The 14,033-nt window shown below is 49.0% G+C and overlaps 1 protein-coding gene across 3 annotated transcripts in view; it reads right to left on the reverse strand.

Annotated features, from left to right (window-relative positions):
• rerea (arginine-glutamic acid dipeptide (RE) repeats a) overlaps positions 1 to 14,033 on the reverse strand; it is a 157,481-nt gene that overhangs the window by 125,567 nt on the left and 17,881 nt on the right. The gene's annotated exons all lie outside the window — the stretch shown is intronic.

A 14,033-nucleotide genomic window follows, 5' to 3' on the forward strand; every position in this document is an offset into this window, starting at 1 on the left:
CCTGTTCAATAACACTGACATTTCACATCCACATTCAGCATCCGAAGAGCCGCAGCATTTTACAGCCCCTTTCAGAATGCAAACAGAAAGCAGCTGCAAGGTCTGATTTATGGGACCTGCCACTCACACACACACACACACACACACACACTCGGCTAATCCCCTCCACTTTTCACATAGGAAATGACCCTCATGTGTGTATGTGTGTGTAGCGTGTGTGCATGCACCAACGAGTGTGTGAGTGCATAATGTGCCCATGCAGACTGTCCACGTGGCCCTGTGCTAGGGACGTAATTGCTGAATGCTGTTAGCTCAAAGCCTTGGCTTTGACAGTGTTGACAGTGGCCACATCTCATTGTGATGCATGGTCAAATTTACAAGCAGGATGGTTGTGTGTGTGTGTGCGTTTCTTTTCATTAGCTGGACACCCATTTTTTGTTTCTTTTTTTAGAAATGAAAAACAGACTAATGTGTGATCAGGCACACGGACACACACACACACACACACACACACACACACACACACACACCTCTCTACCACATAGCCACATAGGTTCCATTAGCACCATCTGTTTGACTGCATTAAAGCATTTAGACCCCTGCAATTACTAGCGATAAAGGTTATTAACTCTGCGGATTAGATCACTGTATTAAACCATTGATTCCCTCCCGTCCTCCCGAGCCCACAGCTCTCCCCTCCTTCTCTCTTCCTCCCCCCTTCAAACAGCTGCGCTCTCCCCCAGACCCATCCCCATCCCCGGCCACTGAATGCACTCTAGCGCCTGTCCCGGGCTATGCCTGCAGCCCCCCCCCCCCCCCCCCCCCCCCCAACTAACACGGGCCAGGGTCTGTATGAGAATCAACTAACATCCAGGCAAGCGGAGGGATTCACAGTCAGCTCTGCTTCCACTTCCAGCAGCTCGGAATCAATACTCAGCCTACTAAACAAGCCCAGTGATCGACCAAGGCAGCATACTGAATAAGCCGACCCGCTTTCAGCAAAGTCAGCATACTAAACACACCTACCAAACAGCCTAATCAGGCCACGAAACAGGCCTACTAAATAGCCTAATCAGACTACTAAACAAGCGTACTAAACAGCCCACTGAACCAAACAAGACTGAACAGCCTTTTCAGGCTGAACTCTGTGTACTGTGGTGTTATTGGGCAGTGAGGAGTGAGGGCTGTATTGTTTGCAGCACAGCCGTGGCCTGTGTCAGCAACAATAGACAAGCACTCAAGGCGACGCAGGGATTTTTTTTTTCACAAGGACAGAGCAAGCTAGCATGTTAGTCGAAACCAACCGAGAGACTGACTGCTTGTCTGCCTGTTGGACTGAACAGGCTCTGATTATTTTTTGTGTCTTTTTTTTTTAAATTATTCAAAAGTGGCCTCAATCTTATTATGCAACGCTGCAATTCTGCCCCAGTAACCTTCACCCCACCTCCCCGACACGGCAAAGCCCCCCCCCCCCCCCCCCGAATCTCGTGCTGGAATCACAGTCTCCTCTGACTGCTCCAACCCTCCGTGGCTCGGCCCACATCAAAAGACCAGTGACAGCTCTCATGACTAAGCCTCCCCTGCTAGGGCTTTTCTCCCCTCTCCCTCTCTCTCTCTCGCTTTTTTTTTCTCCCCCTCTTGAAATTCATCAGAGGCAGGAGAAAAGAAAATGGTGTGTGGCGCAAGGGGGAAAGAGAAGTCTCGCATCAGATGAGGCGAGCCACAGATCTTCACAAATCGATCCTAATGCAGTCCTTCAAAAGCCATTTCCAAGCCATTCCGACTGGATGTGACTACACAAGCAAGGCAGATAACAAATGTTGCTTTTCTGAAGTGTCTGGGATTAGTTGGCGGGTCAGGAAGGGGAAAAAGAAAGAGAGAAAAAAAAAAAAACGCCACAGTCTGAGTTTGGGGCGGACGAGGCAAGGGATGTGATTTTGAACATGGCGTCCCCCACCTCTGTGCGGACCGTGCTCACTCACTCTGCCGGTCAGGGAAAGAGGGTACACAATCAGCGGCTAGCAGTCATTGTGGGACCCCCATAGAGAGTGCTCGGGAGCATTAGATATTTATAGTTTTCCTGAAAAGGAGAGGAAAGAAAAAAAAAAACCTGTGTGTGCACAACAGTCTTGGCTCTTGACATTCCAGGCATGGATAAGGGGGTGGTCCATGACTAAGAAATGAGGGGAGGGGGGCTTTTTTTTCTCCTCTTAACTGAAGCTTCACACAGAAGGACAGGCATTTGGTCACTGCTGACCGGAGTGAATATTAATAGAAAGAAAACAGATTACCTGCTGATTAGCGGCCATTATCAGGCAGCTCTATTAACCTTTGAGAAATGGACTGGCTGCTCGCTGCCCCCCCCCCCCCCCCCATCCTTCCTTACCCCACCCTTTTAGTCCACCTCCCTCTCTCCCTGTAAATCTTGCTCTCTTTCTTTCTTTCTCTTTCTCCCTCCCTCTCGCTCTCTCCAGAATGGGGGGTGGGGTGGGGGGGCAGGGAGGACTGCAGTAACAGGACTGCTGCCGCTGCTGTTAGGTAAGCACATTGAGCCGTCAGTCGTGGACATCCATCACCATGGCGACGCAGTCTTTGGGGGTGGGGGCATTTTGTCTGGGCAGTGCTCCCCTCCCTACCCCACATATCCAGGGGGAAAATGTTCATTAGGAAACACGTGTATTAAGTTGCCTTAACCCTTTTTTTACACACAAGTGTGTGTGTGTGTGTGTGTGGTGGGAGGTGAACATTGTTCACCCACAGGGTAGTGGCGAAGTGGGAGGTGCTACAATGTTTCCGAGGCAAAGCCTTCTAAGGGGGATGTGAAATTTTTACACATTTGCACATTAGCATTTTTAGGTCAGTGTGCTTGAGGCCATGATTATGCTGTGCTCTAAAGTCAAAGACAAGGCAAGTCTAATCATTATTCCAATGTACGCCAATGGGCAGGGTCTTTTCATACTCGACAACACTTGATCAATACGTGTGTTCTTCAACTGATCGGCGTTAGCAAACAGATTCGCAAATTAACTGATGAAAATTGTTCAAGAATGAATAAATCGTCCAAGTTGTCTGAAAAAAAATTAAAAAAAATAATAATGAAAAAGCTGACTAAATTGTACCAACCCGAAAAAATGTTTACCGAGTTGCCAACATTTCCCTCAGTATGATCCTAAATTAACGAGCTGCTGGTTGAGCAGCTATTTAATCCGACTGTATTTTAATCAACAGAATGTGATGGCATCGGATGTGCTCAATGATGAATCATTTAATGTCATTACGGTTTGTTGCTGTTGGTTACGCCTCTGATAGATGAATCGTGAAGGAGGCATTGTGTGTTGGCACACAAACAGCATTGCTCTTGAGGTCTTGCTCCCACAGCTAGGGAAGTGGGGCACTGACTGATGGGTGGGGAGGCGACACAGGTCCTATACGTTAGCAACAGGGGCTGATTTGGTTGGAGGCACTCAGGCTCCCCTGTCGTTCTTCATAGCTGGAGGGGACCAGACGAATGGTGGGTAGCGCTGCTGCATGGTTTTGCACTGTCAACAAGGATAACTTTTCAAGGTTTGTGGTGTTCAAACAGCACATATTGTTAATCTGAAGACACCCCACCACCACCACCACCACCACCACCACCATCTAGGCTTGGAAAGACATTAGTCTTGCAAGCTATTGATTGGCAAATTCTTTTCAGTCGCTCCTAAGGACAAGCTATTGATTTGGCTATTCAATTTTCTGCTCAACAATTAAAGCCAGGCACAAAAAAACGAAAACTCCTGACAATAGCCACCTCTTCTTCTTCTGCACGCCCAATTCAACAGCCTCCATATCTTCAGCTGAAAGGGGGCCGGGGGGGGGGGGGGGGGGGGGGGGGGGGCGTGTAAAGACGCACTCGTACTCAATCCCCAGTGGCCACTCCGTGGTGACTTGCATTTTCCTCCCTCGGCGCACTACAAATAAATGCAAATCATCACATCCGTTCTCACTCCCCTCACCCCAGCTGCACTAATAAAACACTACAAACAGGCTGAGCCTCGGCTGTTTGACATTTAGCGTTCCTTCTCAGCAGCAGCAGGAGGGTGTGTGTGTGCGCGAGAGAGAGAGAGAGAGAGAGAGAGAGAGAGAGAGAGAGAGAGAGAGAGAGAGAGAGAGAGAGAGAGAGAGAGTGTGTATCGGGGATGGGGGGGGTTGGGTGGGAGAAATGAACCCGTTTATACGTCTTGACACCATGCCCCGGCATAAGGAAATAAGAACATGGCTCTCACTTACTGCCTAGCCGCGCACTCCAACCCATACATCAGGCCGGCCCGGCACAGGAGCCACTGGCGGCAAGGTCAACCCCATTTCCTCCCGCCGCAGCCGCCGCCGCATTCCCCCTCCCTTCACCCCTAAACAACCCCCCCCCCCCTGACTCACCGTCCACATGCACACTTTTACATGTCATTACAAGGCAGCCAGAGCATTCAGCGTGATCGACTCAAACATGTAGGCTACATTGGGAAAATAGATTCAACTGCCTGCCTTGTTTGTGTACAATTCACAGTGCAAATTTGTGGATCTTGATTAAAATAGGCATGTTTTATTTATGTGCTTAAGGATAGTTGAATATGTGCTCTAGGATGCAAGAATTGTTTTGGAGAGAAAAAAAATACAATGTGGTATGCTTTGGGGGGCAAAAAAAAAAACCTCATTTGGAAACAAAATGGTGCCTTGTTTGTATGTAAGCTAGACCCCAGTGCGAGGGGAATAAGATGTTCTATTAAAGTTTAATTCCCCTGCATTTTCTCAGGATTAATGAGCACACAGTCGAGCGATGCAATATGCATGGCACTGGAGCCGACAGCCTCAGCAGCCAGACATGATGGACTCCTCTGGCTACACAGAACTCTGGTCAGATACGACGCAAGATAGATGTTTACTGTATCCCCGGTGATACAAAAATCACAGCCAGCCTGCATCAGTCACTTTTCCTGTACAAGCAAATAGGTGTGTGTGTGTGTGTGTGTGTGTGTGTGTGTGTGTGTGTGTGTGTGTGTGTGTGTGTGTGTGTGTGTGTGTGTGTGTGTGTGTATTTGGGGGAAGGCCACCCTGGAACTGCCATATAGCAAAGGCATCTGCATATTCCACACAACAGGGTATTAATGATGTCTGATTAAAGCTCAGAGGACACAGATCTTCACAGCTTGAGGTGTGAAATAAGTGTCACTCAAAGCAATAGGCAGCCCGATAGGTGACATTATTTAATATGGCAAAAAATGAGGGCAGAGCTGATTTGAAGAAAAAAATGCTCAGAGGCTAGGCTATTAATACCGGGAACAAAACCGCGGTGTTGATTGCTTGGCTGAGAGGTAAGGCCTTAGCTTTTTTTTTTTTTTTTCTCCTCTCCATGCCCCCCTTTCAGTGAGCTTGCCTGTGTTTGCATGTGTCAGTGTGCGCCTGCGTTCGTGTGTGTGTGTCAGTGTGCGCCTGCGTTCGTGTGTGTTCACGCTTGTGTAGGCACTGAAGTCATCACAGCACTTCACGCTAGGTTAACATTCTAAGAGCCTCGGGGAAATAACATTTAGGCTACAGCAAACTTATTTAACATCACAACCTTGTATACAATGTGCAAGTGGAAGCCACACGCAGCCTTACTGAGAAGAGGTAGAGAGAGAACAAAAAGAGAGAGAGAGAAAAGGGAGAAGGAGGAAGCTGCTAAGATTTATTCACACGATGAGGGGTGAGTTGACAAAGAAGCTCGGTGAATTCAGGCCCATTGTTTCTAAGGGACGGAAGTGTGGTGTTCTCCAAACAGACAAACAAAGCAAAGCCTCTAGAAATGCAGCCAGGCTTATAAGGGGGGGAAGCGGTAGATCCATTTGGTGGTTACACGGTTACAACAACTGAGTGATTTCCTGATCAAATGTAGCAACAGCATAGTAATGATGCAATAAAACCAGCGGTGTGTGTGTGTGTGTGAAAGGTGTGTGTTGAGGCAGCACGGCTCGGCTGTGACTAACAGGATAAATTGCCCTGGCATGTAAACCTACCTCTCCTGTAGCCGCTGTGCTAAAGTGAGAGCCCAAGCTAATTTTCTGCAGTGTTCGGCTTCTACAACTGCTTCTGGTCAAGCCCTAATTTGGCTGTGACATGCTGGGGGGGGGTGCAGGTGGGAGGCCATAAACCAAAAGGAATCCCTCCCAAGGACCAGTTATTTTTGCCCCTCTATCCTCTCCACAGTTAGCTACATCTCTTGTTCTTGTTCAACCTCATTGTACTGCTAATGCTCTGTCTGCTGCCAGTGCACCCCCTCCACCACACACACACACAGACACACACACACACACACACACAGACACACACACACCTCCACCCCCACCTTTAAACTGAAACAGAGTAGCAGATGGAGCATGCCAGGTCTGTCTAATTAAAAAGAAAAAACCTGAAACTTCAATTAAAATGCCCGCGCACAACACAGCGGCCAGTCACCTCGGCGGAATGCTTTGATTAGCGGCGCGACACGCTAGCCATGCAACAGAAGCTCGTTTCAGCTAAGCCAGAGGAGGTGAATAACAGAAGAGGGGATTATGAATGGAAAGACTTAGGAGGAGGAGGAGGAGAAGGAGGAGGAGGAGAAGGAGAGAGCATTCCACTGTGTGACCTCAGGGCTCTGGCTCTCCTCTCTCACCCGTCAGCCATTTGCAGACATGGAGAGGGGGCAGTGGGGGGTGGGGAGAGGGGAGAGGGGGAAGTGGGGGGGGGGGTCACTGAGACTGTCAGAGAAATGACCCACTTCAGAGAATTGAATAATGTGCTGCAGTGGCTAACGTCACACATTTCCTGAGCTTCCCTGTTGTTGTTGTATGTGGTGGTTTTTCTTCCTCTCGAGAAGCAAATACCTACACCATGTAAAAGACCATGAGAAACACTCTTCACTCCCAAAGTCTGCGTGGAACTAATCACAATGAGTATCACTGCCACTTTTACCACTGGCCTCAGCCAAATTAAACTAATTAACCTAAATCTCATTATGATCAGCTTACTGCTGCTCCTTAAGGGGCCACACTGCTTTGCTTTGCTTTGCTTCACACACACCAAGAACAATAATAGTGACGACATAGCTGGTCATATTTACCCTTCCAGGAGGGAGGGTGTTGGCGCACTCGCTCTTAATCCCCTGTGTTCGCTCCTCGACACCTCACCGCACCTGCAGCTGACACCTCCTCTGTCGGGGCCTCTTTCAAGGGGACCGGCCTGGCCTGCGCCTGAGGCCAAGTCCTGTTTGGCCCACTTAATTAAAAACAGCTAGGGAGTCCAGGGGAAGGCAGGGGAGCTTCAAAGGAAACCACACCACAGCTACTACCACCGCACAACACCGGCAATCACTCGGTTCCACACGTCTCGTGACTCTTCATTCTGTGGCCTCTCCTCTCCACAGCACCTTGCAACATCTCGTTCAGCACATTGTGCCGTTTATTTACAATCAACGTTTGTAACTCTCGTAATTATGACAGGTGTACAAACGGAACGGTGAGAGGGGTTTAAAAAAAAAAAAAAAAAAAGGCTAATATTTTCCACATGCAGCTGGCGCACAGATCAATATTGACTCAACGGCTCGGAATCTCTCCTGCTTTTGTGTGCTCCGAGGCGATAATGCCGAAGATGACTGATGGACAACCCTGTGGTGCAGACAAGTCAAACACCCAATGGCGGCGGCGGCCTGAGACCAGCGAATTAGACCGCTGCCCTGGCTGGCCCCCTCGCTGCCCACCAGACTGCCGGCTACCCCAACGGCTCCTGCTGAACAATAGGTGTCAAAACCTTCGGCACATTTTCTCATCTCCAACTCTCCGCAATCTCCCGGTTTTCTCACCCTCTCTCACCGCGACACACCCATTGCTTCCTCAAACTCTTTTTTGTTTCTCTGCCCTTTTCCCCTTGAAATATTTAGCGCATCTATTCCAGGGCTGGGAGCAGAGGTGTCGACAGAAGCCCTTCCTGTGCCAGGTATGTGGGGGTGGGAAGGGGAGACGACAGAGCGGCTGAGGCCAGGCTGTAATACCCTCCTGTCTGCTTTCATTTCACCAACCCCCCCCTCCTCTCCCAGCTCATCCCTCCATTCTCCCCATGCCTGTGTGGCCTTTAGCGACTCCTATTTCTGGGCTCGGGGTTGGGCTCCTCTCTGCTCGGCTGGAGAGGTTGCCGGGCTGATAGGCTGCTGTGCTAAGCAGGTGTCAGGGGAGTTTCCCCTCAATTAAGCAAAGGTAAAGTAATGGCTTTTTTTTCCTCCAGAACCACCTTGAATGCAGCAGCCCCAGCTGTCACGTCTCTGGCTGGCAAGGCCGCTGCAGAGAGGACGGAAAAATGCTTCCCCCCTCCCAAACAAACAAGCACCGCCCCCCCGCCGCCCCCCCTTCCGCTCGGTCTCTCTCTCTCACTCACTCAATTCACTCACTTATTCCCTCCCTCCCTCCATCTAAACTGCAGGTGCAAAAATTACACTGCTACCAACTGCTGAGGGCTTCAAAAAAGAGCAAAGGTAAAGTCATTTTTCTCCATTAAGTGTGAAAGCTCAGCCGCCTGTGTTAGCAGCACTGCTCAAACATCCAGCACTAAATTACGGGTTTGTCTATATGTGATGCGGTGGTGCTGGAGGCTGCGCTGGGGACTTCTTTGCTTTCGGAACACGTTAAGTGCTTAACCTTCCTACTGCCTGCCATCCGACCAAAAAGGACGTTCACCTGTTCACCTGATTCAGAGCGAATTCATTATAACGGCAGCTAGCCAGCAGCCTCTCTGCGACGGTTATAGTTGGCTACATGCTAACGGCTTTCTGACAGCAGCTGTCCATGAGGGAAAAGAATAACCCTGAATGGTAAAATAACAACATCAACTGCAACATGGCAGAAAATAAATAAATATATAACGAAAATAAACACAGCACAAAAAAAACTCAAATCTCAGCAAAGATGCGGGTAGAGATGGGAGGGTCTGGAGAGCGCATCAATCACCCTTCTCTGCCGAAACACAACTCCCGCCCGCTCCATGCTCAATACGCAAGCCTTGATCCCGGTCGAGCCCCCATCAAGCTTTCATAGCTCAGACTAAAGGCCAAAAACACAACTCCAGGAAAAAGAAATACACAACCACCTCCCACCAACCAAACGCACTCAATTACTCTCACCAACACACCCTGTAAACACACCACATGGCTGATGGATGTCTGAATCGGTATGCAGTGTGGTACCTTCCCGACTGAACCCCCCGACACAATACACCCCCCTCCTCTTTGTGAAGAGGCTGACAGCAGAGCAAACGCAGACGCTGAGCACAAAATTCTGCCGCGGCATTTTATCAGCCGCGAGAGCGCTGCTGGTGTAGGAGTCACACAAACAGGGCGGTTTTTCATAAAGTGCCAGCGACAGGCTACAGAAGAAAGGAACAGACTCAACCTGAACACATACGCGCTGAGCGAGAAGGCAGCGGCCTCCGTGAGGAATTAGCCAGCATTATGCTCCTCATGCAAGATTTGGGAATCAGTATCACTGCACCTACCAGGAGCCATCACAGGCAATTACTCACTGGGAGGTGTGAGAGAGTGTGTGTGTGTGTGTGTGTGTGTGTGTGTGTGTGTGTGTGTGTGTGTGTGTGTGTGTGTGTGTGTGTGTGTGTGTGTGTGTGTGTGTGTGTGTGCGTGCGTACGAATGGGAGGAGACCGTCCTGCTGAGGACGCAATAACAGTGTGCCACCCGCCGACGGGCAGACCCATCCGGTGGACATGGTCAGAGCCAATTAATTAACCTGCTCTCCTCGTAACTCCTTCTGTTCTCCATTACAATAAATAGATCAATGAAGGCGCTTTAATCTATCAGGAATCTACACACTTAGAGTATCTCATCTGAAAACAACAACAACAACCGCAGACTGATTTACATGATGGCTTGAAGCTCTCCCCACCTTTCCCCCGTGTTGCAGTAGTGCAGAGAGATGGAACACTCATCCAGGGCCTGAAGTGAAGGGATATGCCCAGTGAGGAGAGGGAGGGAGGGAGGGAGGGGAGCAGCTTTTTGTTCTTTCCCCTTCACAGCTGTCACTGACAAGAGGAGCTACAGTCCACAAAAGCACTCGCACTCCCCCCCTCCTCCACTATTCTCAGTAGGCTGCGCACACACACACACACACACACACACACACACACACAGAGAGAGGAGGGGAGGCAAGCTATGCCCCTCATCACCCTGTCACCTCGACTGCCACACACTGCGTGCCACCACACCCTGGCGTGCCAATCATTGGTGGGTTGACAAGAGGTCTTGAGCTCAGCTTTCATTGCCACAGCCTCTGCCCCACACAGGGAAGAAAAAAAAAATGTTTGCCCAACCTGGCTGGAGGGCTTACGTCAGTTCACTGCCTGGGCCCTGCTAATCCACTTGCCTGCCATAAGCTCCAATGTAAATCCTGTTTTTACCGACTGTATATGTCTGCACGCGCACACATGTGTGCGTGTGTGTGTGTGTGTGTGTGTGCGTGTGTGTGTGTGTGTGTGTGTGTGTGTGTGTGTGTGTGTAGCGTGTCCCCACACAGCACCATTAAGCACTGTCTGCTGGAGACCATCTGCAAGGCCGGTTAAAGAAAACAGGATAAGGCCAACAACGGCTAACAACAAAAGGCTAGAGACAGTCATTACACCACAGCCCCAGACGTCAAGAATTAGGCTAATGCCTTCAACAGTTTAACACAACTTCAACACTATGACTAGGCTGTTGCACCAGTAAAAAAAATAAAACACATCCATGTCCTTATCACTCCACCGCTCGAAGAGGAATTCTTAAAGAAATGTCCTGAATATCTTATTCCTTCTGCGGTGATGAATTGGGCGCCTGTGTCGGCTGCAATGGTCCCCGGCCACTGTGAATCGTCAGGGCTGAGGACACCCTGATTAAAACTCCAAAACTGGAGGTTGATTAAAAAAAAATGGAAAATGAAAAACAATAATTTCACTATTTAAATAAAAAATCGTTTTTCCTTTTAGCGGGCACTCTCAATCACCATCAGCAGCCGCTAACTGCACCTAATTGCTCTCAATCTGAATTAGCCCAAGCCAGTCGTCGGAAAACAATAACAAAAAAACAAAAAAAATGCAATGCTATGCTACGCAATCCTCATTGAAAGCGCTCACAGCGAAACAGACTTTTTTTAATCACTTGGCTAAAGAAGTTGTTATGGCAGAGAGCCAAGCTGCAGTTTAAAACATTAAGCGTATGTCTACACCACAGATTAAGTTATATGATCCTATTTGGAGGCAAAACAATGCCGGCTGCAGCGCACGCACACACACGCACGCACACGCACACACGCACACACACACACACACACACACAAAGAGAGAGAGAGATACACTCATATTAATAAGTGATAAACAAAATGGCTCCTCCAATCCCCTTGTGGAGACACAAGCACTTTTTTCTCATCAGTCAGTGTGATATTTACACAGAAACTGGAGTGCACTCCTGAGAAAGAGGGAGAGAGGGAGGGAGGGAGGGGGATAGAGAAAAGAGAGAGAGAGAGAGAGAGAGAGAGAGAGAGAGAGAGAGAGGGAGGGGGATGAGTGAGTGAGAGATGAAGCAGGCAGGGGGCAGAATTGACAAAGAGAAAGCAAAGGGGGAGAGACAAACAGGGGCTGGGGAGAGAGAGAGAGAGAGAGAGAGAGAGAGAGAGAGAGAGAGAGAGAGAGAGAAATACTGGTGCTGTATTTGCTGAGGCTTTAGCAGTCTGATTCCTACCACAGCAGTGCAACTGATTATTTGTATCAAACAGTGTCTATTACAGCACAGGAAGGGAGCGGAGTAGGGGGGCGATGAAACAGCAGCTCTTAGTCAGACCCTCATCCATGAAGCCCCCTCCCCAAGGGAGACGCTCTGACGTCTGCCTAACACCCCCCCACCCAACCCCCGCTTCCAGCCATCATCTTCCCTTTATTCAACACTTAGCCTTGCCTGAAAAACACCACTCGCTCACTGTGACAGATGTAGACACGACCATTGACCTAAATCACTGCTTTCCAGCACATTAACCCTGGCCCTCTCTTTCTCTCTCTCCCTAACACACACACATGCACGCATATATACACACACACACACACACACACACACACACACACACACACACACAATGCCACCTAAACGTGGAAGGGGGGTGGGCTGCGCCAGAGACAAACAGCTTTCAAAATGGAGATTAATGCCTCATTGCCGAAAAATAATAACCCAAAGCCTGCCTCAATATCCGCAGAACCTTAGAGTGGCGTGAATGCAGCCTTTGCACGTAATCAGTGGGTGTGGGCAGACGCTAGCTAGCTAGAGCTAAATGAATTATGGCTCTCAACCAAACCGAATCACAGTTAGAGGAAGGGAAAGGCTTAATGCTGATAATGATGAGACCTTCATACTAATGGGCTACTGCTGGTGCTTTTGGTTCAGATGGGGAGGGAGGGTGACGAGAAAGAAAGAGCAAGAGAGAAAGAGTGAATGAGAGAGAGAAAGAATGCGAGAGAGAGAGAATGAGAGAGAGAAAGAATGCGAGAGAGAGAGAGAGAATGAGAGAGAGAGCGAGAGCGAGAGAGAGGGAGGCAGTGTGAGGAGGTGGGGGGTGGATGGATCAATATTATTTTAATTTTTGAAAGCTCTGTTTATGAAATGCAATAATCCCTCATTAAAAATGCAAGCTGCAGCGCTGTGCAAGGCAGGCGTTAATGATTCATGGTTTGATATCTCTCCTGTATAATGGGCTCCTCCAGGGAACCTGCACTGCACTGCACCGCACCGCACCGTACATACTACCCAGCTCTACCCAAGATGAAAACAGAGAGAGAGGGGTTGCAAATCAGAATTTGAGAGAAGGAGAGAAAAGTGAAAAAGCGATAGAGACAGAAAGTGAAAGACAGAGGGAGAGACAGAGCGATAGAGACAGACGAGAGAAGAGAGAGAGAAAGAGAGAGAGAAACCTTCCTGGGGATGAAAGCAGAAAGCAGTTCTGTACAAACACGGGGGACACAAAGGAAAACACTCCATTTCAGTCTGGCAGAACAAAACACATCTGAGGGTCTTAAATGAAAAAGAGACAAAGAAAAAACACACACACAGACACACAGACACACACACAAGCCTTCACCAGTGAGAACTATTATACACAAAAGACTATGCTCATCTAATGCCTGATGATTTACCAGCTCTCTTTTAGACTCCATTTCTCACTCCCTCCTCTACCTCCTGTACCACTTTCTCCATCCCACACACACACGCACGCACGTACACACACACGCACGTACACACACACGCACACAAAACACACACACACACACACACACACACACACACACACAGAGAGTACAATATGCCCTCCCTTCTCAGAGGAAATGAGGAGATTAAGGTTGACATTGGTGTATTTGTCTGTATGTATTGCGTGCGTGCGTGCCTGCGTGCGTGTGTGTATGCCTGTGTGTGTGTGCGTGTGTGCGTGTGTGCGTGCCTGCGTGCGTGCCTGTGTGTGTGCCTGTGTGTGTGTGTGTGCGTGCCTGTGTGTGTGTGTGCCTGTTTGTCTCAGATTCAAGGAAAACTGGCTAATCATAACATGGCCAGTTTAGTGCAATCTTGCATAATTAAGCGCTCTGCAATAAGCACCTAATGCATACTAATTTGAGACAATCCACTCCTGGGGCTGGCAGAGCATGAAGGGAGCAGAGAGGAGAAGAGGAGCCTCTTAACCAGCGTCCACCAGCACAGCAGTGTGACTATACACACACACACACACACACACACACACACAGAGAGAGAATTGACGGAGACAATACACTGGCAACAGATTTTCTATGATAGGGATGGATGCCTGTGTGTGTGTGTGTGTGTGTGTAAGCATGTGTGCATGTTACATGGTGGTGGTGGGGGTTGCACGTTTAAAGGTCGAGGCAGGGCTTGAATGAAGAGGTCAAGCATCACTGCCAAAGCACTAAATAAACAGCCATTCACCAATGGCCACTGCAGCTGTTGCATCCAGCGCCT

The sequence above is a fragment of the Clupea harengus genome, chromosome 4 (genome assembly GCF_900700415.2).
Source record: "Clupea harengus chromosome 4, Ch_v2.0.2, whole genome shotgun sequence".
In the NCBI taxonomy this organism is placed as follows: Eukaryota; Metazoa; Chordata; class Actinopteri; order Clupeiformes; family Clupeidae; genus Clupea; species Clupea harengus.